This window comes from Macrotis lagotis, chromosome 8 (genome assembly GCF_037893015.1).
Source record: "Macrotis lagotis isolate mMagLag1 chromosome 8, bilby.v1.9.chrom.fasta, whole genome shotgun sequence".
NCBI lineage: Eukaryota > Metazoa > Chordata > Mammalia > Peramelemorphia > Peramelidae > Macrotis > Macrotis lagotis.
The window spans coordinates 151,341,947-151,357,728 of NC_133665.1; positions in this window are offsets into that span (position 1 = coordinate 151,341,947).

Below are 15,782 nucleotides of genomic sequence, written 5' to 3' on the forward strand. Positions count from 1 at the left end.
ATGCTTTATAATATAATTTTAGATCTCTTAAGACTAAGCCACATTCTTTTGCATTTTTTTCAATGAATCCCTGGAAATTTTTAACTTTTTATTTCTACGTATGAATTTACTTACAATTTTTTTTGAAATCATTAAAGTAATTTTTTTTCAAATTTTGATTGGTATGGCACTAAACAAGTAGTTTAATTTAGGTAGCACTGTCACTTTTATTATATTAGCTCAATCTATCCATGAGCAATTGATGTTTGCCCAGTTATTTAAATCTGATTTTATTTGTGTGAGAAGTGTTTTGTAATTGTTTTCAAAAAGTTTTTGAGTCTGCCTTGGCAGGTAGACTCCCAGGTATTTTATATTGTCTCAGGTTACTTTGAATGGGATTTCTCTTTCTAGCTCTTTCTGCTGTATCTTGCTAGTTATATATATATATATATATATATATATATATATATATATATATATACACATATATATTATACATATAAATGTTGAGGATTTATGAGGATTTAATATATATCCTGCTACTTTTCTAAAGTTGCTAAGTATTTCTAGTAGTTTTTTAGGTGATGTTTTGGAATTCTATAGGTATGCCATCATGTCATCTGCAGAGTGAGAATTTTGTCTCTTCCTTCACAATTCTAATTCCTTCTATTTATTTTTCTTCTATAATCGCTGAAGCTAGTATTTCTAATATGATATTGAATAGTAGTGGTAATAATGGGCATCCTTGTTTCATCCCTGATTTATTGGAAGTGCGTGTTGATAGTTTCAAATAGATACTATCTGTTTATTCCTGTACTCTCTAGTGCTTTTAGTAGGGATGGGTGCTGTATTTTTTCAAAAGTTTTTTCAACATCTATTGATATAATCATAAGATTTCTTATAGGTTTGCTATTGATGTAATGAATTATACTAACAGTTTTCCTAATATTGAACCAACCCTGCATATCTGGGATAATTCCTAATTGTTCTTTTTTTTAGGGTTTTGCAAGGCAAATGGGGTTAAATGGCTTGCCTAAGACCACACAGCTAGGTAATTATTAAGTGTCTGAGACCGGATTTGAACCCAGGTACTCCTGACTCCAAGGACAGTGCTTTATCCATTACGCCACCTAGCTGCCCCCTAATTGATCTTAATGTAATATGCTAGTGATAACTTGTAATCATTTTGCTAAGATTTTATTTAAGATTTTTGTATCTATATTCATCAGGGAGATAGGTCTATAATTTTCTTTCTCTCTTTTAACTCTTCTTGGTTTAGGTTTCAGGTGGCATAGGCAGAGTTCTGACTTCACCTATTTTTCCAAAGAGTTTATATAGAATTAGAACCAATTGTTCCTTAAATGTTTGATAGAATTCACTTCTGAATCCATCTCACCTTGAAGAATTTTTCTTAGGAGTTTAATAATGGCTTGTTGAATTTCTCTTTCTGAGATAGGGTTATTTAGGTTTTTAATGTCCTCTTCATTTAATCTGGGCAATTTTATTTTTGTAAATATTTGCCCATTTCACTTAGATAGTCCAATTTATTGGCATAGAATTCAACAAAATAATCCTGAAATATTATTTTAATTTCCTCCTCATTGGCAGTGAGTTCACCTTTTTCATTTATGATACTAACAATTTGATTTTTCTCTTTGCTTTTTTAAAATCAAATTGATCAGAGGTTTACCAATTTTATTGATTTTTTTTTCACAAAACCAGCTCTTAGTTTTATTTATTAGTTAAATAGTTTTCTTGCTTTTGATTTTATTAATTTCTCCTTTAATTTTTAGTATTTCTAATTTGGTATTTAACTGGAGATTTTTAATTCGTTCTTTCTCTAAATTTTTTAGTTGCATATTTAGTTCGTTGATTTCCTCTTTCACTAATTTATTCATGTAAGCATGTAAAGATATAATATATCCCCTGATAGCTGCCTTGAGTATATACCATATGTTTTGGTATGTTCTTTCATTATTTTCATTATCTAGGTTGAAACAATTAATTCTTTCTATAATTTGTTGCTTGATCCACTAATTCTTTAAAATGAGGCTATTCAGTTTTCAATTAGTTCTGGGTCTATATCACCCTGGTCCAATATTGCATATGGTTTTTATTGCATTATGATCTGAGAAAGGTGTATTCACTATTAATTTTTGTGTAAGGGCCATGTATGTACTGCAGAAAAAAGTATATTCCTTCCTATCCCAATTCAATTTCCTCCATATGTCTGTCATATCTAGGTTTTCTAACAATGTACTTACCTCCTTTACTTCCTTCTTTTTTATTTTATGATTAGATTTCTCTAATTCTGAGACCAGGAGTTTGAGGGCTCCCACTAGTAGAGTTTTGCTGACTATGTCTTCCTGTAGTTCTTTCAAATTCTCCTCTAAGAATTTAGATACTATACCATTGGATGAATGCATATTTAGTATTGAAATTACTTTACTGTCTATGGTACCTGGTAGGAGGGTAGCTTCCTTCTTGATCTCTTCTAGAGATATTTAGTTTAGCAGCTGCTTTGTCTGAGACAGGGATTGCTATCCCTGTTTTTTTCACTTCAGCTGAAGCAAAATACATTTTGCTCCAACCTTTTACCTTTACTCTATATTTATCACTCTGCCTCAAATGAGTTTCTTGTAAGCAGCATATTGTAGAATTCTAGTTTTTAATCCACTCTGCTATTTGCTTACATTTTAAGGGAGAGTTCATCCCATTCCCATTCAAAGTTATAATTACTACCTTTTAATTGTCCTCCATGCTATCTTTCCTCTGTTTATATTTTCCCCTTTTCTCCCATTATACATATTCCCCAGTGTTTTATTTCTGAATACCTCCACCTTCAGTGTGTTTGCCCTGCTATTTCAACCCCCACCCCCTTTATTTCTCCTTTCCCTTTTCTCCTTTATCCTTCCCTTCTTTCTGTTAGTTCCCCTTTTTCTCCCCTTCCCCATCCCCCCTCCCCTTTTCCTCTTTTAATACTTGAAAGGTAAGATAAGTTTCTTAACTTAACTGTGTGTGTGTAAGTTAACTTTAAGCCAAGTCTGATGATGTGAATATTCAGGTGCTTCTCACCTCCTCCCTTCTTCCCTTGTATTACAATAGGTCTTTTGCACCTCTTAATGTAATGAGATTTCCCTCCATCCTCCTGTGTCCTTACTGTCCCCCTTTTTAAGGAGGTATTGTTTTTAAGTCATTCTGAGTCACAGAAAAGATATGCATATCCATCACTTCTGGCTAAATATATTCTCTCTAATAAATTTACAATTCTCTAGAGTAATAGAGTCCTTCTCCCAGGTAGGGATTTAGCCAGTTTCATCTTATTGGATAAAAGTCTCATGGATAAGTCATGAGTGACCATCACTTCTGGCTAAGTATATTCTCTCTAATAGAGAGTTATGAGAATATGTCTAACAGGTGGGGATATAGCCTGTTTCATCTTATTGGGTAGCATTTTTTCCCTTTAACTTACCTTTTTTTAACCTTTTCATGTGTATCTCTCAAGGCTCCTGTTTGATGTCCAAATTCTCTATTTAGCTCTGGCCTTTTCATCAGGAAATGTTGGAAGTCTCCAACTTCACTAAATTTCTACCTTTGCCCTGGTAGAGAAGGCTCAGATTTGTTATATAGTGGATTTTTGGCTGCATTCCAAGCTCCCTTGCTCTTTGGAATATCTCATTCCAGGTTCTTCGATCCCTTAATGTTCATGCATTCAGGTCCTGCATAATATTTACTGTGGCTCCTTGGTATTTAAATAATCTCTTTCTGGATGCTTGCTGGATTTTCTCTTTTATCTGATAGTTCTGGAATTTGGTCACAACATTCCTTGGTGTTTTCATTTTAGGACTTCTTTATGGAGGGGACTGATATATTCTTTCAATAACAATTTTGCTCTCTGGTTCTGTGATATCAGGGCAATTTTCTATCACTAAATCCTGTAATATTAAGTTTGGACTTTTTTTTTCTCTTCATTGTTTTCAGGAAGGCCAATAATTCTGAGATGTCCCTTCTTGATCTATTCTCAAGTTCAGTGGTTTTGCTGATGGGGTATTTTACATTTTGCTCTATTTTTTCAATCTTGTTTTTTTTAAACAGAATCTTGTTGTCTCACGAAATCATTAGTTTCCACTGACTCCATTCTTTTCTTTTAGTTTCCACTGATTCCATTCTTTTCTGTAGAGAAGATTTTCTTCATTTGCCTTTTGCAACTACTTTTCCAGTTGGTCAATTTTATTTTTTAAGGAGTTTTCCATTTGTCCAAGTGTAGTTCTGAGAGAATCATTTTCTTTTTTGCATTTTCCCAATTGAGGATTTGAGAGATCTATTTTCATTTTACATTTGTGGAATTGAGAATCTGAGTGAATTATTCTCATTTTGTATTTGTCTAATTGTATTTTCCAAGGGTTTGATTTCTTGTTGTGAGTTGTCAATTTTCTCTTGCAATGTATTCATTTTCTCTTGAGTTTCTTTTCTCAAATTTTCCAGCTGATTTTTAAATGTTTTTCTGATTTCTTCAAGGAAGTCTTCTGGGCTTGAGATCAATTAATATTCTCCTCAGAAGTGCTAGATCTCTCTGGGTTGGAATCTATTTCTTCTAAGTATTTCCTCATGGGTTCCCTTTTTGCTTGCCTTTCTTCATCTTCTTGGATTTTGTGGGGAGGGGGGGTGCTGGCTATCAAAAGCCAGCTGGCTGGCTTTTGAAAACCCTAGAGGCTTTGTTCAAATGGCTTAGTAATTCCAAAGGTTGACAAGTAGGGGGCATTGCTTGCTTTCTTTGGATTGTTTGAGCCCCTCAGCAGCAGGGTCTGAATTAAAATTGAAGAATGGGCTGGGCCCTGGGTGAGGGACTTAATCTTCTTTTCAGCTGAGTGAACTCTGTTGCCCACCCCTGAGCCTGAGGGGTGGGTAGTTGTTTACCCTTTTATTCTAGAAGAGAACTCCTCAAAAAGTATGAAGCTCAGGTCCCTTGCCCAGCTGGTCCTTTTCCAGGAGTGTTCTGAAACTCTCCATGCTGGAACACCCCCTCCCCGTCACCTCTCCCCTGGCCAAAGATTCTGTGGTTAAAGTTGGTTCTCAGGCCTGCCATTCACCAGAGTCTGTGCAGCTGAGGCTGGTCCTCTAGCTTCCCCCAGCTGCTGTCCTTGCACTGCTCTCCACTCCTGGTTCACCTACAGTCCCCTGAGATAAACCTGGTTGGTAGGGGTTCTTCTCCTAGCTTCTCTTTCTGGGTTTTGTCATTTGAATTTCTGTTAAGAGATTTCTTTCATGTTTTTTATGAGGAGAACCAGGAGCACTTAACACAGTGCCTGTCTTCTCTCTGTCATCTTGGCCAGAAGTCTATTAACAATGTTATTGTTAATGTGTACATTGTTCTCTTGGTTGAGAAATTCTTCTTGATATGAAGATGCCCACATCTTCTGCTGAGTTTGGAGAGACAGAAGAAATAATGAAAGAAGACATCAAAGTGATACAGCACAATGAGAAGAACAAAAGGTGAGTTGAAAACAAAACAATTTTTTCAACAAAGTATAAAGTGAGGTCCTCAGTTGTCAAAGTAGGATGAGAAGGTTTAGAACAGTCAGTTATACAAGCCATTCCTCAATTGACAAATGGTCAAAAGATATGCAGAAGCAATTCACAGATGAGGAAATCAAAGCAATCCATTGTCATATGAAAAATTGCTCTAAATTACTATTTATTAGAGAAATGCAAATTAAAGCCTCTCTGAGGTACCACCTCACACCTCTTAGACTGGCCAGTATGACCAGAATGGTCAATGATCAATGTTGGAAGGAATGTGGGAAATCTGGGACACTAATACATAGTTGGTAGAGCTGTGAATGCATGCAACCTTTCTGGAGAGCAATTTGGAATTACACCTAAAGGGCAATAAAAAATATGCATACCCTTTGATCCAGCAATACCTCTACTGAGTCACACCCTGAAGAGATCATGAAAAATGGTAAGAAATCACTTGTACAAAAATATTCATAGCAGCCCTGTTTGTGGTGGCAAAGAATTGGAAATTGAGTGAATGACCATGAATTGGTGAATGGCTTAGCAAACTGTGGTATATGTATGTCATGGAACACTATTGTCCTATTAGAAACCATTAGGCATGGGAATTCAGAGAAGCCTGGAAAGATTTGCATGAACTGATGCTGAGCAAGATGAACAAAATCGGAAGAACATTATACACTATAACAGTAACATGGGGTTGATGATCAATCTTAACGAACTTTCCCATGCCATCAGTGCAACAATCAGGGAAAATTTTGCGTTATCTGTGATGGAGAATACCATCTGTATCCAGAGAATGAATTGTGGAATTTGAACAAAGACCAAAGACTATTACTTTTAATTTAAAAATTATCTTATTATGTAATTTTTCTATCTCTTATATTTTATCTTTTGTCCTTAAGGATATGATTTTTCTCTCTCAACACATTCAACTTAGAGCAATGCATAGCATGTAATGTAAAGATTAACAGACTGACTTCTGTGGGGGATGGGGAGAGAAGGGAAATTAAGGGAAAAAATTGAAAAAAATTTAAACTAATATATAAATTTAAAAATTAAGAGAAAGAACAGCCAGTTAGCAATAGGAATACTAAATCCTGCTACAATGGAGGTTTAGTTGCTAATATGAAGTGGTTCCAAAAAGCATTGATTTGTGATTTACTTAAGCTCTATTCAGTAGTCTAGGAGTAGCTGGGTAGCAAGTCAATTGTAGAAATAAACCAAGGTTAGAATCTGTCAAGTTATGCTTGAAGAAGGAGAAGGGGGACAAGAGAATTAAAAGTGGAGGACAGTGAAGAGATGGCTTAGTTCAACAACAAATAAAAGGTGGAAATCATAACTAGTACAATGGTGGAAAGAACTGGCCTGTAAAGAACTGAGTGATAGAGAGAATGAAGTTAATAATGAATGTGAAAAATAGTATTTGGATCATAAAACATAGGGAAAGATAAAATGAAAAAAATTTATTATCTGTCAAATAAATTTCAAAGTCTGTGAACATGTAAATGCAAGGTTTGGATGATCAAATTTGGCCCCATTGATTAACTGTGTTACCCTGGGTAAGTCACTTAACCTTCAGTTTCCTTATCTATAAAATGAACTAGTAAAGAAAGTGATAAACCACTCCAATATCTTTGCCAAGAAAAATTCCCAAAAGAGGTCACAAAGATTTGGACACAACTGAAATTGACTAAACAAAATTTTTAATATTTAATATAATAATATTTGTTGATGTTTTTAAGATTTTAAAAGAAGCTATGAAGGTATTTGAAATGTAAAATATTTGATATTTAACAATATTTTATAAAATTTAAAATTCTATATAAATTTTAGCTATCATCATATTTTAGTATCATAATATTTTTACATAAATAATAATAATAATTGAAGTACATATAGAGCTTGCTATATTGTAGATGCTAAAAATTTTACAATATCATTCCATTTGTTCTTTACAACAAGCCTAGGACATAAGTACTATTATTATTCCCATATTACAAATGAGTAAATTGAGGCAAATAGAAATTAGATGACTTGCGCAGGGTCACACAATTAGTAAATATCTGAAGTCAGATTTCAGCTCTGGTTTTTCTCACTTCAGTTCCAGTATTCTATCTACTTGGCTACTAGCTACTCATTCCTTTACTAAGTATTGGTTCTCTAGAGTATTTTTACTCTGCTTTTTCTATTACAAATAATGTAGTTTTATTTTTATGTGAAGATGTACCGTTTCCCTTTCTTTGTCATAAGACTGTTAGGATGAGATCCTAGCAAAGAGTTTTATAGGCAAAGAATATGCATTAGTTTGAGGACTCATTGCATATTGTCCAATTGCTTTCCAAAATATTTGCATCAGTTTATCATTCCATTAACAAGGTAAGAGATGATCTCCTTCCCCAAATCCTGCCAATATATAATTGAATTTTATTTTTTCAATTTAATAAAAGTCCTTTATTTTAATATTGCAAAACACGTTTCTATATTAGAGAAGTGACTTGTCCATTACTACGCAATTATGTGTTAGAGCTGAAATTATAATTTTCTAGTCTATTTCTGCAACCATGTTCCTCCTAATGAATGGGGAGCTTGAGAAGTTCAGATGAAGGATGCATTTTTGGCAACAAAGAATAGTAAATGCATACATTTCCTTATGAAACATTGAAGTTTTAATATTTTTTCAATGCTGATTTTTATAAGCTGTTATGTCTGTTATTAGCAAATTTTTTTAAATGTTTTTCAAAATAAACACAAGCTCAAACAATTGCTATCTTCGCATTCTTTGGCATTCATCAACATTTTCTATTTAATTTTAGCTTTGTGGTTCTCATGAAAAAAATTGCTTTTTTTCTCTCTCCTGAGTCACATAGTGGCTTTCTTTCAGGTGTAACTCAATTATCACCCTGCTAATTTATCATCAGATCAGGTAATTGCTGCATCATTTTGATCAAAAAGACTCCTGTCATGCTTCATCTGAGCAACGCATCTAGGACTATTTTCTGGTCTCAACATGTCAATGACTATATTTGCTTTCACTTGAGAGGTTTTAACACTCTAGTGAAAAAAAAATAAAACTTGAACAGGATACTTAATGAATCAAAACACACTCAGATTAAATGATTAGAAGTTCCCAGTTAATTACTAGAAAGGAAACTAATTAAATTACAATTCAGCTTTTATGTAGGTTACCTAGTGAATACTAAAGTGGGTTCTTTCAATCATTTTTCCATTAGGTGAAGCAGGCACATTGAAGGTTAGCAATGAGAGATCCTCATTTGACTTCTTCCCTTTTCCAAATGGTATCATTTAAATTATATTTTACGCTTCAGTTCTTTACATCAACATCAATGTATAATGCTAACAGTCTTCCAGAAAGGAAACTCATATTATGGATAGAAACTCAGAGACAGCAGAATCTCCTAAGCAAACAGAGAAATGGTGAGATTGATTTTTTTATTGAAAAATCCTTTCACAAATGATATCTGCTTAGAGTGAAGGAGAAATTAAAAAGTTAGTTTCCATAGCTATAGTTAACTCTGGTTCATGTTTTCAACAGCTCTTACTTGGACCAACTCCAACTCTGAAATTTATTACCTGTGTGACTATGAACAAAGTCATTTTCCCTGTACCCTAGTTTCTTCAATTATAAAATGGGAAGGTTGGACTCTATAGTCGTTCACCATTCTAGAATATGGACCTAATTGACCACGTTAAGAGTCTCCTAAATATTCTTTCTATCTAGTTTCTGTCTTTTCCAACTGATCTTCCAGAGTCGCCAAAATGATCTTTCTGAAACACTGCTTATCATATCACTTCCCTGTCCAAGAACCTTCAAAGGTTCCCTCTTGGGGTAGAGAAGATATATTATGCTGCCTATCAAACCGAAAGTCTAAAAACCAGTTGGCTGACCTCTTTGTTGTATGCCTGTGACACCTGACCTGGAAACTGAATCACTTCCATTTGAATCATCTTAGGAAGATTCTGAAGATCACCTGTCAACATAAAATAACAGATGTTGAGATCCTTTCTGAAATTAAACTGTCAAACATTTAAACTCTATTGCAAAAAAGGACAACTCTGATGATCTGGTCATGTTGTTTAAATGCCAAATGTATATTTGGCTGAAATACAATATTATAGAGAATTCACACAAGGAAGATGCTCATGTGGTGTTCAGAAGAAATGAAACAAGGACATTCTCAAAGTCTCTCTCAAGAACTTTGGAATTGATTGCATAATATGGGAGACACCAGCCAAAGGACCACCCTTCACAGCATACCCAAATCAAAAAAAAAAAAAAGCTGTGTGATCTAAAAGCATAATTGAAGTAGCTTGAAAGAAACACAAGATGAGAAATTTTGATAATCCACTCCAAATGCTTGCATAGATAATCTGTGCCTGATGTGTGGTATAGCATTCTGAACTCATATTGGTCTGATCTGTAACTTGACTCTAACATATTGAGGTCATTTTGAACTTAATAACCTGAGCATTTAAACCCCTTTACAATATGGTTCCTATTTATCTTTCCAGTCTTATTACTCTTAGTCCTTCCTTCATGTTCTGTATGTTCAAGTCACTCTAGACTGCTAAATTTCATTCTGCATCCTTCTACCTTCATACATGATTAGAATAAATTTGTTTTCATCAGAATCTTTATCTTTCCTCCAAAGTTCAGCCCAAGTGCCACCTCTTACACATATACACATAACCTTACATCAGCTGAAAGTGTTTCTTTTTCTCTAAATTTTCCTTTGAGTACTTTGCTTTTGTCTCACTTTTATCCTTGATACTCCTTATTGCCAATTATTCTTATCTGTGTACAAACTCTGCTCTATCTATAACTCCTTGATGCCCCCCCCCCCACAAATCTCATCTTTTCCTGGAAACCTTATCCAACCCCTCTTAATTTTAATACTTTTTCTCTTCTCGTTAATTTTTAGTTATCCTAAATATAATTTGTTTGTATACCATTTCTCTCATTCCATTATAAGCTTTCTGTATTCCCAGTTCTTAGGATTGTCTGAAATCTAGAAGACTCTTAATAAATACTGGTCAGTTGATTGACAGACAATATTATGCCTTTTTCTGCCTAGTATCCAGCATAGTATATGAATGAATGAATGAATAAAAACTATTAAGATGTTAATGTGCATCAGGCAGTATACAAGTATAGAAACTTTTAAAATTGTAAAATAAAAAATATTAGAAAATATTGGCAAATGTATTGTCAAAATATTGGCAAAAACAAGAGCTCTAAAAATAATAATTGAAAGAAAAAAACAAATGGGAAGGAAGGAAAGAAGAAAGAAAGAAAAAAGAGGGAAGGAAGGAAAGGAAAGAAGTCAATTGTTTTGAGCAAGGACTCTATTACTTCCAGGGATAGTGAGACATCAGAGTGAGATTTTAGTATCTTATTATACTCCATTTTTAATCTCTGGTTGTCAGTGCCTGGCCATGATTCTCCATTCATATCTGTGCTCCTTACACTTCTATTGGACATGCCTCCTTATTGATTTAGTAAGCACCAGATTATTCATATTACACTCAGTTTTTTCTTTTTTTTCTTTTTTTGGCAAGGCAATGGGGTCAAGTGACTTGGCTAAGGTCACATAACTAGGTAATTTTAAGTGTCTAAGACAGGATTTGAACTCAGTCCTCCTGTCTTCAGGGCTGGTCTTCTATCCACTGTGCCACCTAGCTACACTCACTTGATTTTTCTCATTTTCCCCTCCAAATTTCTCAGTCCTGGCACTAATTTTATCAAGTCCAACAATCAATCTAAACTTAGTTTAATCCTTACCTCGTTCATAAAACCATGTCTATTTACGCATTTTCAGAGATCCCTTGATACTAGTATTTTTAATATATTTTCCCTATTTCATTTACAAATAAAGTAGTTGGCAAGTTGAAGTCCTATAAAAGGATTATATCTAATCAATTAATTAAAAAAGTTTTCTTAGGCATCGAAGAGTCAGGCTTCATAGTAGGCCAAGTCTCATAGATGTTCCCTGAGAGATTCAAATTTGTAAGGAAGTGGGGCTGGCACAGTAGATAGAGCACTGACCCTGGAGTCAGGAGTCCCTGAGTTCAAATCTGACCTCAGACACTTAATAATTACCTAGCTGTGTGGCCTTGGGCAAGCCACTTAAGCCCACTGCCTTGCAAAAAACAAAACAAAGTTGTGAGCAATCTTCTAGTTCAAACTTAGAGAAAAGAACAAATCTGAGTTTGAACCCAGGTTCTCTGTCTTTCTTTCAACATTCTTTATACATTTCTCCTATTTGAGCTCTAATTGTACTGATCTTCTGTCCTATACATTTCTGTTTGTTCTTTAATTTGTGTTTTGCTTTATCTGCCCATTTGGGGAAACTCCTTGAGGACAGGGACCATTTTGATATTCTTGAGTTTGTTCATTCTATAGAATGCCCAGCAAAATACCTAATAAATACTTGCTGATTATCTCATTGTACTAATCACTATTTAACTAGAAGATGAGTAGAATGACCAGCTCAAACAGAACTCCATGTATGTTTTGTATAACACATGTCCACCCCATGGACTTTTCCATATGAAGAGCATGTATTTGAGGAAGCACCCACAATAATACTGTACTGAAACAATTAAAAATTGACTGTTTTTATCCTAGAAAACAAAATGTAAGTACTAACACAGCCTCTTTAAAGACCATAAGTAGAATATGCTAAAAGTTTGACAGATATAAAAGAAGTTTTAGAGATGATTTCCACATTAACAACAAGGGAATTGTACAGTATTTCTTAAACAGTTTAAGAGTGGAGAAGGTATATTTTCTCTAGTGTTCAGGGTACTTTAGTGGCTAGAGGACATGTTTCAGAATCAGGAAGGCCAAGGTTCCTCAAGAATCAATTATTCTCTAAGTGCCTTAGGCAACTTCTCAGATTACTTTGAAAAACAGCTGCCAAGCTATGTTGGATGGGGGAGAGATTCCTTCTAAGAGTTCTCTACATTAAACTAACTATTTGTCGGAATTTCTCCTGCCTAAAGTCCACCCTCAGCAAGGAAAAAGTCATTAAGATATTTGTGTATACAGACAATATGCAAGACGACAACAAAAGCATTTATTTTACATTATATCCATAATTATATATTATAGATAGGGAGACAGAGACTGAGAAAGGGAGAGAGAGAGAGAGAGAGAGAGAGAGAGAGAGAGAGAGAGAGAGTGAGCCGGAGATAGATGAAAGAGATGATAACACTAATCTAACATACAATTTAAATCACTACTCTATTTGAGCATCCTAAAATATCCCTTTTTAAAAATTTCAGCATCATCTCATTCTGGAAAATTTATTATTCAGATAAATAAAATCTATAGCACTTCAATTCATCAATTTGGTAGCATGTTGCATTAGACCCAAATTAACATGCACAACTTCTTTGTCTTTTCTCAACAAGTCATCCTGAAAAGTTTACCAAATGCTTCTTTCCCAGAATTAGTTATTTTCTTTATTTACAGGTTCTCTCTCTGTATCCCTAATTACACAAATATGTAACATATTCATACTCAATATATTCATAATAATATTAATAATAATATTATTAATAATAATATTCTTATTCCTATAGATATATCATGCATTATGCTTCTCAAGAGAAGTTTCATTTATTCAACATAGTTTGTTGCCCTTTTGCAGGAAATTCCCCCTTTCTTTAGCTTAACAGCTAAAAAGATCAACTTGATTTTTGAATACATTGAGATAAACTAAGCCATAAAGTCTCCTTGGGGTTATTAAATGAGAGTTGACATCAGAGAGGCTATTTTGATTGGGGGCTCAACACCTTCCTGATCTTCTACCTTGTTGCATTGAATTCTATCATTAAAATCTGAATTATCCGGTGCATTTCCTTCATCCAAATTCCAAATTTCTAGTGATTCCAAGTACAAAGAGGTAGAATCTCACTGTGCAAAAGAACTTAGAATAGGAGAGGGTAGAATTTATTAAGATTTGGAAGGAATCCCACCTTCTCTCTCCCTACTGGTACCTCCACCCCATGGACTTTTCCATATGAAGAGTATGTATTTGAGGAAGCACCCACAATAACTGGGATCACATACATAACTGGACTCATGCTCCTCTCTACTTTTCAGCTTCCTTTAGTGTATTTTCTTCTCCATGCCCTACCACAAGAATGTAACTTTTCTTTATGATTTTATTTGGATAGCACAATGTCTATCTAGCATATAGGTCTTAATAAATATTTCTCTCTTTCTCTGTCTCTATCTCTTTCTATTTCTGTCTCTTTCTCTAGCCATCTATATTTTTCTTTCTTGATTTTTCCCTGACTCTCAATCTCTTCTGTTTCTTTCTGTTTCTTTTTCTCTCTGTCTCTCTGTCTCTCTCTCTGTCTCTGTCTCTGTCTCTCTCTCTGTCTCTCTCTCTCTCTCTCTCTCTCTCTCTCTCTCTCTCTCTCTTTCTCTCTCTCCCCTCCGGGTCTATCTCCGTATTTACCAGTCCATCTCTTTTCTTAGCTCACCACCATACTGTCATTTCTACCCACTTTATCTCTGGAGACTTAATTCAACAAGGACTGCTAAAACTAGTTTGCTTTTTAGCCAAGGAACAATCCAATTATCCCTTGACTTCACAAAATCCCATTCTCTGCTGTTTTGTGGGGATTAAATTTAAGGAATAGTTCAGAACACAGTCACTGAAGTTCAGAGCATCCAAGGCAAAGTCCTAATCTTCAGGCAGACAACCCCTGGCCTTTTCTGTTTGAATCAGAAATTAGAATAGAATTTACTGGGTAAAAGAAAGGAGTAGAATGTGTCATAGTGCCTCTTCCTGGATATGGGTTATGGGGATGGGTAAAAGTTGGGCAAAGAGAAGACCTTTTTTTTTGAAACCACTCTAGTCCTAGAAGATGGGGGTACATGTAATAGTTTTAGAAATGGCCTTCTATAACATTGTGCACATTAACAGTAACATTGTATGATGATCAGCCATGATGGACTTGCTTATCTCAGCAATTCAATGATCAAAGATAATTCTAAAGGATTTCTGATGGAAATTACCATCCACATTAGAGAAGGAACTCTGGAGTATGAATGCAGACAATGTTTATTATTTTCAATTTTTAAAACTTGTTTTATGTATGGATGGTTTTTCCATCTTTGATTTGATTCTTCTTTCACAACATGATCAAATTGTATACATGTTAACATAGTTACACATGTGTAACCTATATAACTGATTGTAACCTGACTGTTCTCTGCAGGGGGAAGGAAAAGGAGGGAGAAAAATGTGAAACTCAAAACTTTACCCAAAAATGATTGTTGTAAACTATCTTTGCATATATTTGGAAAAATAAATAAATAAATAACATGCAATTTTTTTTAAAAAAAGAAAAGTTCTCACACAAATAAAGCAAGATTTAAATAATGGGAAAAATGTGAATTGCTCATGGTTAGGTCAAACCAATTTAATAAAAATGACCATTTAATTACTTATTCAGTGCCATACTAATCAAACTACTAAATAATTATTTTTCTGAGCTAGAAAAAGAATAACCAAATTCATGTGGAGCAACAAAGATCAAGAATATCAAGGGAACTGATAAAAAAAATGCAAAGGAAGGTGATCTAGTTCTACAGGATCTGAAACTATACTATAAAGCAGAAATCATCAAAACTGCCTGGTACTGATTAAGAAATAGAGTAATGGATCAATGGATTAGGATAGGTTCAAAAGAAACTTCAGTAAATGACTACAGTAATCTACAGTTTCACACTAACTTCTGGGATAAGAACTCAGTATTTGATAAAAGTTATTTGGATAACTGGAAAATAGTATGGACAAAATTAGGCATAGACCCACATCTCATGCCCTATAACAAAATAGGGTCAAAATGGGTACAGGATTTAGATATGAAGGGAAATACCATAGACCAAAAATACTCTGTGAGATCTATGAAAAGGGGAGAAATTTATGAACCAAGCAGTAGAATACATATAAATTGCAAAATGGATGATTTTGATTATATTAAATTGTAAAAGTTTTACATCAATAAAATCAATGCTGCCAAAATTAGAAGGAAAACAGAAAGCTGAGAAAAATTTTCATAACTAGGGGTTATAATAAAGGTTTCATTTCTAAAATATATGGAGAATTTGCATCAAATTTCTAAGGTTACAAGTCATTCCCCAATTGATAAGTAGTCAAAGGATATTTTTGAGGTTTTTTTTTTTAGGTTTTTGCAAGGTAAACGCAGTTAAGTGGTTTGCCCAAGGCCACACAGCTAGGTAA